Here is a 14476-nt window from a genome sequence, read left to right on the forward strand (position 1 = left end):
AAATTCAAAGTCAGCTCAAAAGATAACCATCCTTGGTTTGAACGCTGTCCCGTTGGCAAAAATAAACTTGGATCCATAATGAGGAGAATGGCTAGTTCAGTTGGCATTACCGGCAAACGTTTGACAAACCATTCAGCTAGAAAGACCATGATTCAGTCTCTTCGTTCCAGTGGTGTTGCTGGGACTGAGATATTGCAGATTTCGGGAAACAAAAACATTCAGAGCGTGAACCATTACTCTAGTATCACAACTGTACAGCACCGTCAGCTGAGTAACATGATTTCCTATGTTGGTGACCTTGCCCTTCCGCAAACCATGGCGGCACATTCCAATGCAGTCACTGCTAGCATATATGCTAGGCCATCACTGACAGCAACTTCTGCTCGTTCTGAATTCGTCAACTCAGTATTCTCTGCCCCAATCTATGGTGGAACAATAAACATTAACTTCTGTAGTAACCACTGTCAGGTCGAGGGAAAGCCTAAAAATTCCACTTCGTGTCCAGTGACCGATAGCGCCGACTCGAACTTACACTAACACGTGAAGTGACGATTGACGGTGTGTCATGCGGGGTGATGCGAGTTGCAAATTGATCGTTCGTTATTATTCTATAATGAGAAATATTTGATTCTCTTGAAGCTTGTGTTTGCTATTATATTACAAGCTTACATTGATTTATTATTCTGCTTGGGTTATATACATTTGAATTTGACAATTAAACATGAAAAGGGCATAAAACCTTGTAAATATATACAAATAGAGAATATATTTTGGTGTCGCCCATACTGTGTCGCCCAAAGTTAAAGTGTACGGCGTACATGTATATATGTAACCTTTAGGCGACTGTCGCCCAAAGGTCGTATATATATGTCGCCCAATGGTCGCTTATGTAATATACATATATATATATGTCGCCAAATGGTTGTTGTTTAATACTATATACGTGTATACATTTCTATGGCTGCTTATTTGATATATGTTGCCCTTTGGCTGTTTATGTGTTTCAGTGTCTTGCGCGCGGAGAAAATTGTATTTCATATGTGTGCATGAATCTGACTTTCTTGTTTCCGATGTTTAATATCGCACATACAATCAATTGATAGTTTGGCGAGTGAAGTTCTATGGTGCTTTCAGCAGCATTCCAAAATCATGATGGGGAGACTGATGAATGGAGACTGAACATAATTTAAGTTACATCAGCATCTGAAGGATATTTAAATTGTTTCAGCCGAAGTAGTTGAAAACCGAACCTTGAAACACAGGTTCTTAAAAAGACGTTTTTCTTAACTGAAGATAAACAATAAGTAATAGACTATTTTATATTGTAAAGATGTAGCCGCTCCCAAAAGAAAGGATGTTTTTTTCTAATTCGCAGGCTCCCGACACGTGATCAGCCTTTTCTGAATACATCTTCAGTATAACACTGTTCATGATCAATGTGTGCAATGTTTTTAATAAAGAGCTTCGTTTAATGACACTTTAATAATTTTGTTATAGATATCTCATCATCAATTAAAAATATAGTGCCTTAAAATCCATGAACAGGTACGTGAAACAAGATTAATAAGTCTTTCTGCTAATGTATTCATTAATGCTGTTAGAAATTTGAGAAAGTAATAAATTCGTCTTCCATCATTACCTTTGTTACAGATAGAGAAGAAATAGAAAAATTCTTTCGTCCCTGGTCCGCTTGATAAGTAATATACCTGAGGAGCATTTATTAATGTTTATGTAGCCTTACACACGGAAGCGAGGATATGGTGAGGTCTGTTATGTGGACCCTCTCTACTGCTGACATGATCACAAATGTACGTGAGCAATATATTCCTAAAGAGACCAGGGTGTCCACCTCACTCTGAGGTCAATAATCAATCTTAGCTATCGTGCCAGATAGTGAGACACTTCGCGATACACACTTGTATAAGACATGGCGAGTAAAAATGTCAAAAGACTAGAACTGACCAGGTATATGTTTCACCATTCCATTTCACAACCAATATGAGCTTCAGTGATTGTGGATGCTGCTAAAAGTCATTCAGAGAAATGTGATACACTCACACTCTATCACTTAATTTTAACCCAATGTGTGATATATTCGGCCCTTACCCAAGATAGAATATATGTTTGCATGTATTATTCGGCAACACATTCCCTTGTGTTTCAAATGGTTTCATATAAATGTGCTTTGTGAGTGACTGGAGTTTATTTTTACGCCGCGCTCAGCAATATTCCAGCAATATGGCCAACGGTCAGTAAATAATCGAGTCTGGACCAGACAATCCAGTGATCAACAGCTTTGGCATTGAGCTACGCATTTGGGATACGATGACATGTGTCAACCAAGTCAGCCAGTATGACCACCCGATCCCGTCAGCATGGGTTACTGAAGATCAATTCTTACCCGGATCTTCACGGGTATGTATTCAACGTGTCAACAGTCATGGGTATAAATAATATCAGACCATCTGAACTGCTTCTATATTTTATTGCACAACTAGTATGCGCTGTTTTGGCCCTGGATGATGCATGTGGTCAAACACGATGGTCATCTACTTCCTGGCAGCAACACAGGTGCTACCACTGATTTCGTAGGCGGACGCTGCGGCCTGAACGGCACCCCTGCAATGTGAAGGTCCATCGTCAGACAGGAATGAGGAATTATTACTTATGCATTTCCTTCAAATGGGAGTTCCATTAATCAGGATTAATCAGCCCCTACCTTTTGTCCAAATGGCTTCATACTATTATATATCATCACAAAACTATAAGTAATGTCACCACACTGTACATCAACCTCATTAACTGTATAAACTCTAATATCCTTCATGTATATATTCTGCTTGTTCATACTGTCGAATATCACTTGCTTGATAACGGAGTTAGCATCTACACTAAAACGTCGTATCAAACAGATACATGTTGATGACATATTGTTTACGTTCGTTATTTCTTACAAAGAGCGGCTTTCAGTGACAGTCGAGATCATGGATATTATATTGAACGTTTTTACCATAATCACACAGAAGATAAAGACCTACGAGTGATGTTATCACTTTTCATATAAACGTTGACAAGATGCAACACGAACGTTTTTAACCGTTGTATCAGTCTTCTGAGGAATTAGCAGCTGTTTCTATGCGGGCGATAAATCACTATTTTCTAATCTGTTGTATCAGGGGTGAACTATACTTTGATTTGAGTGAGTGAGTGAGTGAGTGAGTGAGTGAGTGAGTGAGTGAGTGAGTGAGTGAGTGAGTGAGTGAGTGAGTGAGTGAGTGAGTGAGTGAGTGAGTGAGTGAGTGAGTGAGTGAGTATGGTTTAACGCCGCTTTTGGCAGTATTCCATCAACATCACGGCGGGGGACACCAGAAATGGGCTTCACACATTGTACCCATGTGAAGAATCGAACCCGGGCCTTCGGTGTGACGAGCTAACGCTTTAACCACTAGGCTACCCCACCGCCCCTACTTTGATTTGAGACCCTTTGAGACGGATCTCTGTGAGAATGTTTTATGGATATACTTACTCAACGCAGTTCAAACTGCAGGGACTGTCGTAGTAGTTGCCGGCGGTGTCACACACTGGTTCCAAGCTGAGGGGACAAATGCACTCACAGTTGACAGTGCTGGCTGTGGATCGAGATGGGAACAGAAAAATGAAGCTATAATGATACATGTCCCTCAATAAACACTATTTGTTTGCGATCATGAATACTTTTTACATGGTACCCCTTGGCCGACACTTTGATATTTTGTCAAGATGACTTTTGGCTACTAAATTTACAACGAAAGCTTTCGTAGCTTCATTAGGGTGTTGTCGACACTTTCTGAAACCAACATCCACGGGTGTACTGTGATGGTGACAAGATAAGGATCGCTTTCAAGCCGAATCTGGTATTTACAAAAGTATCAGAGGAAAATGCACCACTGCTTCTGAATATACATCTGAGTGTACTGATGAAACCGGTATAAAACTCACCGCATAGCACCACAGCAAGAACAGCAAGAATAACAGCAGCCTTCATCTTGATGCTTCTTTTCCAAACAGGATCAAAGTATCGAATGGATTTGCAATTCTAGTATTTATACAGTACACAAACCTCATGAAATACAATTTCAAGTAATATATAGCTCTCAGTCGATTTAAAACTCTATTTTATATCCCACAAATCATAAGTGTTTGCTTCAAGGAGGTTGCTGTGAGCAGATAATGTTTTTTTGCCATGTAGAATCAACTTCACATCCACATTAAATACATGTAAACTCTTGATCAGCATATTTTAACATTTCTTGTCGCAGTAACAAGGAGCTTTGTTTGAGTTGCAGGTGTTTTTGAACATAACGCCCAATTTTACATATTAAAATTTCCGTGCTTGGAACATGCAATAACACCAGTCACACTGAAATGCGATGACGTTACCCTGGACTACTTTGACGCCTGTTACATCTGAACATGGTTTGCTGATTATTGGAAAAAATTAAAATCATTCTGAAAAATATTTGATGTACGTGATAATTAATGAATGTGGTATCCCTTTCGCTGAATGGCATGACTAGTTTGTTTACCATATAAGTCAGCCAGTCAGATTGGTGGCCTTGCGAACAGGTGCGTGTCATGTCAAAATTGACAATATTCACACTTACCATACGAAACCCGCTGGCGGTCGTAAGGATGCCCTCATATTGCCACTCAAACATATTTCACAGAAAATAAGCCTTATGATGTAACTACATGTAACTAAAACATCATCAAGCCAGTACAGTTTTATGCCACTTTTATCAATATTGCTGGATTATCAGGACGTTGGACAACAGATATGGCCTTCATATATTGTTCCCATGTGTGGAAGTAAACACTTTAGCCACTAGGCTAATGTACAGCCCGAATACATAATGGGAAATTAATTACAAAATGAGGGAGAAAAAGAAATTTAAACCACTAGGGAAAGTTATGTCCATTGTTCTTGGAAGTGTTTTATTAGCATAACTGAATAACTGCCCTAGGGTAATTATTTCCATTTAAAAACAATGAAAGTGTACTTATTTTGATAATCTTCATCATGCCTAATACATTACACGCGTATTAAATAAGCATGCCCTCGTGGTGTAAAGACCCGTGAAGATCCGGGATAGAATAGGTCTTCAGCAACTCATGCTTGCCACAAAAGGCGACTATGCTTGTCGTAAGAGGCGACTAACGGGATCGGGTGGTCAGGTTTGCTGACTTGGAAGACACATGTGATCGGTTCCCAGTTGGGCGGATCCATGCTCATGCTGTTGATCACTGGATTGTCTGGTTCAGACTCGATTATTTACAGACCGCCGTCATATAGCTGGAATATTGCCGAGTGCAGCTTAAAACTAAACTCACTCACTCACTCACACCTGGTGTAAGCCGTTTAGTCACCCTCACTACGGTAGTTATTTAAATAACCACCTTGTAAGGCTGATAAACCTATACATACAAGGTTGTTTTTCATATAAGAGAAAAAAACTGATTTTAGTGACAGATACTACATAAAATACTCACAACAATCTGGTGCCTAGCACATAGCGTTTTAACAAGGCATAAAATCAGAACTTACACAATTTACAACTAACATAAATACAAATTTAAACTACTGAGGAGACACATATGCTACTTCAAATATTAATATGGGCTTGTGTAGTGTATAAATACCGTCATTTCAATCCAGTCGATACTTTGATCCTGTTCGGAAGAGAAGCTCCACTTCAAACATCAAGATGAAGGCTGCTGTTATTCTGGCTGTTCTTGCTGCGGTGCTGTGTGGTGAGTATAATCATTGTTTTATGTACAAGTCGATGTGAATTTTCAAAGGGGTCATATTTGCCTAGTGGAACCAGCTATGTTCGATCATAGGCCAGTACAGTGCTGCCAAGACATAAATGAGGTGAGCAGAGCTTCATCCCAACCTCAGGGCGTTGTTTTGTCAGTTTTATCAAATTATAGGTACAAGTCGCTGTGAATTTTCCAAGGGGTGATATTTGGTTGGTACAACCAGGCATGTTCGACCATAGGCCGTTTGATTCCCAGTTGGGTACAATGTGTGAAGTCTATTTCTGGTGTCCCTGCTGTGATATTGCTGGAACATTGCTAAAAGAGGCGTAAAACCATACTCACTCACTCGATAATTTGCCAGTACAGTTCTGCCAAGAGTGCCTTAAGCAAAGGTTGTAATGTCTTGTAACGTTTAATACACAGCAATTACCAACACGAAATGAGGTGAGCGGAGCGGAGCTGCATCCCAACCTCAGCGGGTTTCCTACCAGCGGCACATCCTGCTCGCTCGTGGTCGTCCTTACACAAGCAGTCAGTATACCAGGCTGACTGTACAAATGTAAGCAAGGAGATTATCAACTCTGGCTATAAGTGTCATTATATGAATTTTAAACAATGACACAATTGATGGCTGTGAAATGTGGATAACAGCATGTGAAACAGACTCGAAGACCTTGGTGATATTTGACTTCATGTTGCAGAAAAGTCAGTCAGTCATGAAACTATAATGCACAAATATTTATACGTTTTCGGGACAGAGTGATCTGTGATATTTGTCACGCTTTCAGGAATGTCATATCCACTTGTTGCTAATGACAGAATGATCTGTGATATTTGTTACCCTCTCGAGAAAGACATCACAATATATTCTTATGTTGCTATGAGAATTCAAAAACGGCGAGTCAAGTTAAGATAAGCATGGTCTAGGTGGCAGGTCTGAGGCATCTATCTTTGGTGAAACCAACGAGCACGCGAACGATGCTGACACATTTGGAACCAGGATTCGAACCTACAGGGTTCTGACGTGCCCAGTCGACGCAACTTTGTGGACGAGTGGAAACCTCTCGAACTCCAGCAATCTTGAAAACGTTGTCCCTCCAAAATGGTCATTTAAAGGATCAGTCAAGGTATAACGTGTAGAAAATGTTTATTGTTGAGCTCATTGAGTTACCAGTATAATGGTTTTTTCACCTTCATCTTTCTTCACAGCCAGCACTGTCAACTGTGAGTGCCTGTGTCCCCGCATCCTTGACCCCGTCTGTGACACCGCCGGCAACTACTACGACAATTCGTGCATATTGAACTGTGTTGAGTAAGTTTGCCCATGAAATAGTCTGACAGACATCAGCCTGAAACCCTAGCGGAAAGAGAATTGTGTAAAATAACGTTGATTATACATCCAGATGTAACAGGTTAGAATATAGGCCCTTTAATGAAACCGCAGCAATGTATTCCTATATAGAGTAATGATGAAATTGTAAAGTGATAACACGACACGTAGTTCGTATGTATTTTTGTTGTGAATAACATACACAGCATAATAATTGTGAACTGGAGAGCACTGAAATGTACGTCAATGTACCCTGTGAAGCTGGGTAGTTCAGTGGTTAAAGCGGTGTAAAACCCAACTCACTCACTCACCTTCTCTGGAGATCTAATATTTACGATAGCAATTATCGTGTCTGGAGATCTAACTATTTTGTAGTTTACACTTATTTTAGATCTAATGATATGGACAGATTATGTGAAAGGACTGAACCTATATCAGAGCTTATTATAAACGTACACACACGCACGCACGTACACACACACACACACACACTGTGTCATGAAACTAAATCGACGGAAATGCAACACTGATAATTCCTCATCCTTGTCTCACGATTGCACCTTCACATTGCAGGGGTGCCGTCCAGGCCGCAGAGGGCGCCTACACTGTCAGTGGAAACTCCTGTGTTGCTGCTAGGAAGTAGATGGCCTTAACCTTTGACGACATGGAACGTCTACGTCCACAGAAGCACATATGGCCTGTGCAATAAAATATCGAAGCAATCTATGTTGTCATGCCTATTTTGTCCGATATCAGTAACTGATAACTTTCGACAAGGTTTAATACAAAACATGATTTTTTCAACTTGCTGATGCACATTATGAGTGAGTGAGTGAGTGAGTTAAGATTTAAAGTCACAGAGTGAGTGAGTGAGTGAGTGAGAACCCGGGTCTTCTGCGTGACGAGCGAATGCTTTAACCGCTAGGCTACCCCACCGCCCACGTTATGAGAGACTTACTGAGTTTAGTTTTACGCCGCTTTTAGCAATATTCCAGCAACATCAGGGCGGGGGACACCAGAAATGGGCTTTACACATTGTGCCCATGTGGGAATTCGAACCCGGGTCTTCGGCGTCGTCAGTGAACGTAACAGCAGTTATGGTACAAACAGCAATGGCAGGTGTAGTGAAATACTCACGAGGGCATGTAAATATTCAAGTCTGGGACAGGCACACCGTAGTACTGAGTGGGTGAGTGAGTGAATTTAGTTTCACCCCGCTTTCAGCAATATTCCAGCAATATTACGGGACAGCAGAATGGGCTTCAAGCATTGTACCCATGTGTGGAATCGAAATCGGGTCTTCGGCGTGACGAGCGAAAGCTTTAACCACTGGGCTACCCCACCACCCGTAGTAGTCTGAAGTATTTGTGACAACGACTTTTGTAGGGACACTGCTCGTTATTGTAATCTTCTTCTTAATACATGAATAAGAATGAAACAGTTAACTGAAGCTGCCTCCCCCGACGCTGAAAAACTTAAAAACTATGATGATACCAGGTGTTTGCAAAAAGGTGAGTAAGTGAGTATGATTTTACGCCTCTTTTAGCAATATTCCAGCAATATTACGGCAGGGGACGCCAGAAATGGGCTCCACATATTGTGCTCCTGTGGGGAATCGAATCCAGGTCTTCAGCGTGACGACCGGACGTTCCATCAATCTACCCCACCGCCCCGCAAAAAGGTGGACAACACCGGAGCACATGGCACATCAGACACGAATATTGACACCGATGCCTTAAAGTTAGAAAGATCGTCCACAAGTTTAACATTAAACGTGTTGAAATCTTTGAGGCCTTGTATGTTGTAAAATCGATGAAAGAACATAAAGGACTAGAAGTATGATACTCATTGAAATCTTCGAAGACAAATTAATCTAGATAATTGACATAAACTTTACTTGAAAACTACATATAAATAGAAACGTGTATGGCGATTCCTTCAAGATAAGACAGGTTTAATCTCCAAACAACCCGTGAAGATCCGGGTTAGATTTGCTTACTAAGAGGCGAATAACAGGGTCGGGTCGTCAGGCTCGCTGACTTGGTTGACACATGTCATCGTATCCAAATTATGCAGATCGATGCTCATGTCGTCGATCACTGGATTGTTTGGTCCAGACTCGATTATTTACAGACCGCCACCATAGACCTGGAGTGAGTGAGTGAGTTAAGATTTTAAGTCACATCGGCAATATTTCAGCCATATCGTGACTGAAAAACTTATAATTTCATGCTAGATAAAGGTAAACTATAAAACCCTGTCAACGAAGGACAGTAAAATAACTTAGTCTAGTTTATCACAGATTTCCATAAAGCGGGAATATTGCTGGTGCGGCGTAAAACTAAACTCACTCACTCAACCATTGCTGTAGTAGTTTCCGGCGGGGTCCCGTGTCTGGGGACATACGCTCTCATTGTTGATGGAGGTGGCTGAGACAAAAGGCTAACCGATTTAATTTCAAGATAATGCGTAATCTTCTTAGCAATTACCGAGGACATGCGCGACACGTACATTGTAGGTATTGAGATGTAAGTCATTGTTTAGTAGACTACAGGCAGGTTTTAGTCTGCTGACAGTGTTACCCTCCGAATCCTCTCACGAATGTACCGTACTGAATCATGTTACCAGTTCACATGCTGCAGTTTAGATAAAGATCTGAACTGCGTTGAGACTGCATGTTAAGTAACAACCAATTCACTCGTTTCACTGTCTTACTATCGCAGTTCTGGATTTCGAACATTTTACAGCTTAACAATGAGCCATTACCGCGATAGCAAGTTGATACCATAGCTCGCCAGTCCCTAAATACCTGTTAACAGTTAATATTGTCGTAACTGGTGTTTGGGCTTCAGTAAACCCTATCACAGTTACCACATCGGCAATATTTCAGCCATATCGTGACTGTAAAACAAGTTATAATTTCATGCTAGATAAAGGTAAACTATAAAACCCCGTCAACGAAGGACAGTAAAATAACTTAGTCTAGTGGATCACAGATTTCCATAGAGCTGGAATATTGCTGGTGCGGCGTAAAACTAAACTCACTCACTCATAGGAGCACTTAGTAGTGCAATAAAATATAAATATAAATATAATATAATACCTGTTAACAGTTAATATTGTCGTAACTGGTGTTTGGGCTTCAGTAAACCCTACCAAAGTTACCTACTAATTATGATCGTTCCACATTGTCAGGAGAGATGAAAGCTCCAGCTCTGCACTCGCCTGGTCCATGGGGAATGTAAAGTCGAGAAGTGAGGGGTCGTGACTCCTAACTAACTACATTACATTCATGTACTGGCATACATACATTCAAGTATAAACGCAAAACCAAGTTCTATACTCACATGGGTTTACTGTCTCTCAGTCCATCTCGCTCTAAGTACAACTCCAATACAAGACAGAGCAGGCTCGTACCACACGGGGAACTGAGTAACGTGGGTTGGCTTCCGAAATGTTGAGCTAGTACTCTTCGCACTCTGAGCTCTTAGCGCCCAAACATGTCTTTTTAAATGAGACGAGCCTGACCTGATCTTGAACACATATTTCAACATATCGTTTTGATTCATTAATAACTGTATCTGTCCTTCACTCATGTGTATTATAATTAGAAGGGTCTCGGGAAAAACCGTTCAGTGACTCCCCTTTTCAGTGATTGGATACTTCCGCCTGCTTCCCTGTTCTAAGTCATTGAACTCATTGGCACACAGTTAACCAATAAAGTAAATCTTAACATGCACTGGCTCATTCCTCCATTAATACGATTAAGACTTTGAAAGTCTCAATGCAGATGAACTACAATCATCAAATGTTTTCTCAGGTTTATAATATCCCATGTGATAGGTCGATGACGTTCAGAATTCAACTTGGCTGATGCAAACATAATATACTTCTCACAAAAAATTAAGCAACAATTATTTCCAGTGCAATATCTTTATCGATCTCGATAGCGATTTTTGCCGATATGTTACTGAAAGGTAAATATTCAAAGAATACGTACATAACCTTCAGTGACTGTCAAATTGATTTATCTGATAACATTGACAACATCACCCGAACACAACCACCCTCAGAAACAACATACAAAATGTGTGGCATAACTGTGCTCCACTCTTCACGCGTGCATCCTTATTGGTGTAAACCTCTGGCACAACATGCGGGTCCTAACTTCATTTTTATGGATGATAATGCCCGAGAAAGAGTTGTTAACGATGTTCAGATCAACAACATCACACATATGGACTGACCTGCAATGTCACTTAATCTTAATCCCATTGAAGACGCTTGGGGCATTATTGGAAGTCATGTTTACGGTCTCCATGTTCACCCCTAGACTCTGGATGACCTTGAGCAGGCATTTGGGTGAGGAGTATATTACTCTGTCCCGATACAGACCTTTTACAGGAGTCCATTTTGATTGGGGACGAGTCGTTGTTTTTCCTTAACGTGAGCGTGGGTTGGGGAGTGATGACGGATTAAATGTGTGTTCATGTTAGCTGTATTTTCCGTATACGAAATATTGGCTTTGCATATCAAACATACTTGTCGCATCCCAGCTTCATAGTAAACAGGAAACTTATAACTCGCCTTCAGCCAAATCAACGACGCTTCATTGGTTTCAGAAAATGTGCAGTGAAGCAACTGCTTTCTCCCTCCCCTTTATACATTGAAACATCGCGTTGAATAGATAGAAACATAGTTTAAAGGCTTTCCAAGTAGCCCTTATTGTCCCATGAACTACCCTAAAGTTGATTGTGTCAAGAACGACATGGATTTTGCTTTACTTTATGGCTCTTATGAATGTTTCAACTTTGTGTCAATATGATCTACACATTGCTCCGTTTGCTTGTGGCGACCCTGAGGTGACTCTGTGACGACTTTTGTACGAGGGTCATTTATGTCAGGAGATGATGACATGGGGCAGATCTTAACTACGTACCAGCAACACTGTGTACACTCTAGTTTCATTGTCTCGCACAAACCATCAGAAAATGGACCGACTGAACAAGATACAGTACAACCAGAAATTATTGAGAATTTAAAGATTGTAAGTGTTTTTTTTCATTACCCACGTATTAAATGTGAATATTAGCAGAACTTAATTCCAGATTCAAAGACAGGTGAACAGTTAGTATTTTGTCAAGTCACCATGGGCAGCAATGCAGGCTTCAATGCGAAGGGGCATACTACTGATCAAAGAAGTTAGAAAGTCGTGGTCCATGCTGTCCCAATATCGGACCACCTCTTCTTTCATTTCAGCAATATTTGTCAGATTTTTCTTATTGACACTTTCCTTCATAAGTCCCCAAACATTTTCTATTGGATTTAGGTCAGGGCTATAGCTTGGCCAATCTAATAATGTCATATTTGGGGTCCGAAACCAGGCCAGTGAATGCTTTTAACGATGTTTTGGGTCGTTGTCCTGCTGGAAAATCCAAACATTTCCATAGAACACGTGAGCAGATGGAAGTAAATGTCCCTCGAGAATATCTGTGTACTGCTCACTGTTCATATTCCCTTCAAATACACAGAGGGGCGTTGCCCCTAACACAGATATGCCACCCACATGTTAAATTTCGGACTGTACTTTGGGCGCTGATACAAAGGTTTTTCAGTTTGTTTGGTCCAGAATTTCAGTGTATTAGGAAACAGCCACACAGAACTTTCATCTGAGAAAATCACATTGTCCCAGTTAAAATTTCTATGCTTTAAGCACCAGTTCAACCTCCACTCCTTTTGTTCAGGTTTCATGATCGGTGATGAAATTCCTCGACTTTTCTGCCAACCCATTGCATGCAGTTCAGTTCTAATTGTCTCCTTACAGACAGCCACAGTTCCTCTATCAATCATATCCAGCCTGAAGTTTTCTAAACTCCTTCGTTTGTTTTTAGAAACAAGAATACCATGCCGCCTCCTGTCACCAACAGTCAATTTTCTGGGCCTACCTGCACCTCCCTGGTGCTCAATGCCATATCCATTTGCAATATTTTTCAAAACACGAAAAACAGTGTACAAAGGGATGCCTGTTCTACTTGAAATCACTTTAGCTGATCTGATGTCCTTGTTATAATACTCTAAATTCACCTTCCTCTTCTCTAAATCATCCATACTGAGGATCACTGAAAATGTCGTCTGCTAGCAAGTAAACAAAGGGGGATAACTCTCACAAATTAATGAAAAAGGATTAACGGAGTTGTCTCTCTTGAATGAAACCAAGCACTTGATAGGTGTTCACGGTTTGTTTATACTAGAAATCCAATTAAACATATTCCTAAAATTCTCAATAATTTCTGGTCATACTATATATACCATGTGCAATTATGAATCTCTATATTTGGAATATTATTACTGTGATCAGGAAATGTAGGCCCTTAAATATTGGCGAAATTGCAAAAAATCACATGCTCATCCTTCTATAGTTAATACATCTTTTGTATGTTTAGCGGATAGCAAAATGAAACAAACACAACAAACAATATGGTGGTGATGTCATGAAATAATGTATAAATGACTCCATATAGACGACAGGCGCTATCCAGTCTCAGGTAAACATAACGAATAGAAAATATCTGATTCATGTTTGTTCAGTTTTCACTTCAAAATGTTTATGTTCACCTTTCTGTTGAGAAACGTTTGGTTTATAGGAAAACGTGGATTCAGAGCTGGTTAGTTGGTCATGGCTTAACGTCGGGTTAGAATTGGTCTTCGGAAACCAACCCATGTTTGTTGTAAAAGGCGACTAAGGGGATCGGGTAGTCAGGCTCGTTGACACACGTCATCGTATCGAAATTACGTAGATCGATACTCATGCAGATGAACACTGGGTTGTCTGGTCCACACACGATTATTTCATCGATGTAAAAAATAATTTAGTTAATTTTAGAATACAACTGATATTTGTAAGTTTCTTTGTTGGTTTCACCCTTTATTCTTTGACGTACAAATTTCTGTTTGACTTTTACGCCGCACTCAGCAATATTCCAGCTACATGGTCTGTAACTAATCGAGTCTGGACCAGACAATCCAGTGATCAACAACATGACCATCAATCTATGCAACTGGAAATCAATGACATGTGTCAACCAAGTCAGCGAGCCTGACCACCCGATCCCGTTAGTCGCCTCTTACAACAAACATGGGTTGCTGAAGATATATATATATATATATATATATATATATATATATATACACACACAGACATTGTGTGTGTGTATATATATATAGATATAAATATATATATATATATATATATATGTGTGTGTGTGTGTGTGTGTGTGTGTGTGTGTGTGTGTGTGTGTGTGTGTGTGTGTGTGTGTGTATCCATATAACCTGGCACGAAGAATATGT

General features: G+C 40.3%; 2 long non-coding RNA genes across 3 annotated transcripts in view; one reads left to right on the forward strand and one right to left on the reverse strand.

The window, feature by feature from the left end:
- Positions 1-14476, forward strand: part of LOC124261081 — a 48629-nt gene that overhangs the window by 22857 nt on the left and 11296 nt on the right. The gene's annotated exons all lie outside the window — the stretch shown is intronic.
- Positions 2467-4074, reverse strand: LOC124261071. Of its 2 annotated transcripts, none has more exons than XR_006894252.1 (3): positions 3979-4074; positions 3527-3629; positions 2467-2619 (listed from the first exon to the last, which is right to left on the reverse strand). It is a non-coding gene; the product is annotated as an uncharacterized LOC124261071 (long non-coding RNA). The 2 variants fall into 2 exon arrangements; XR_006894250.1 differs by having other exon boundaries at positions 3527-3592; positions 3979-3997.

The sequence above is a fragment of the Haliotis rubra genome, unplaced genomic scaffold, assembly GCF_003918875.1.
Source record: "Haliotis rubra isolate DU_JTF1 unplaced genomic scaffold, ASM391887v1 Scf1190, whole genome shotgun sequence".
Taxonomy (NCBI): Eukaryota; Metazoa; Mollusca; class Gastropoda; order Lepetellida; family Haliotidae; genus Haliotis; species Haliotis rubra.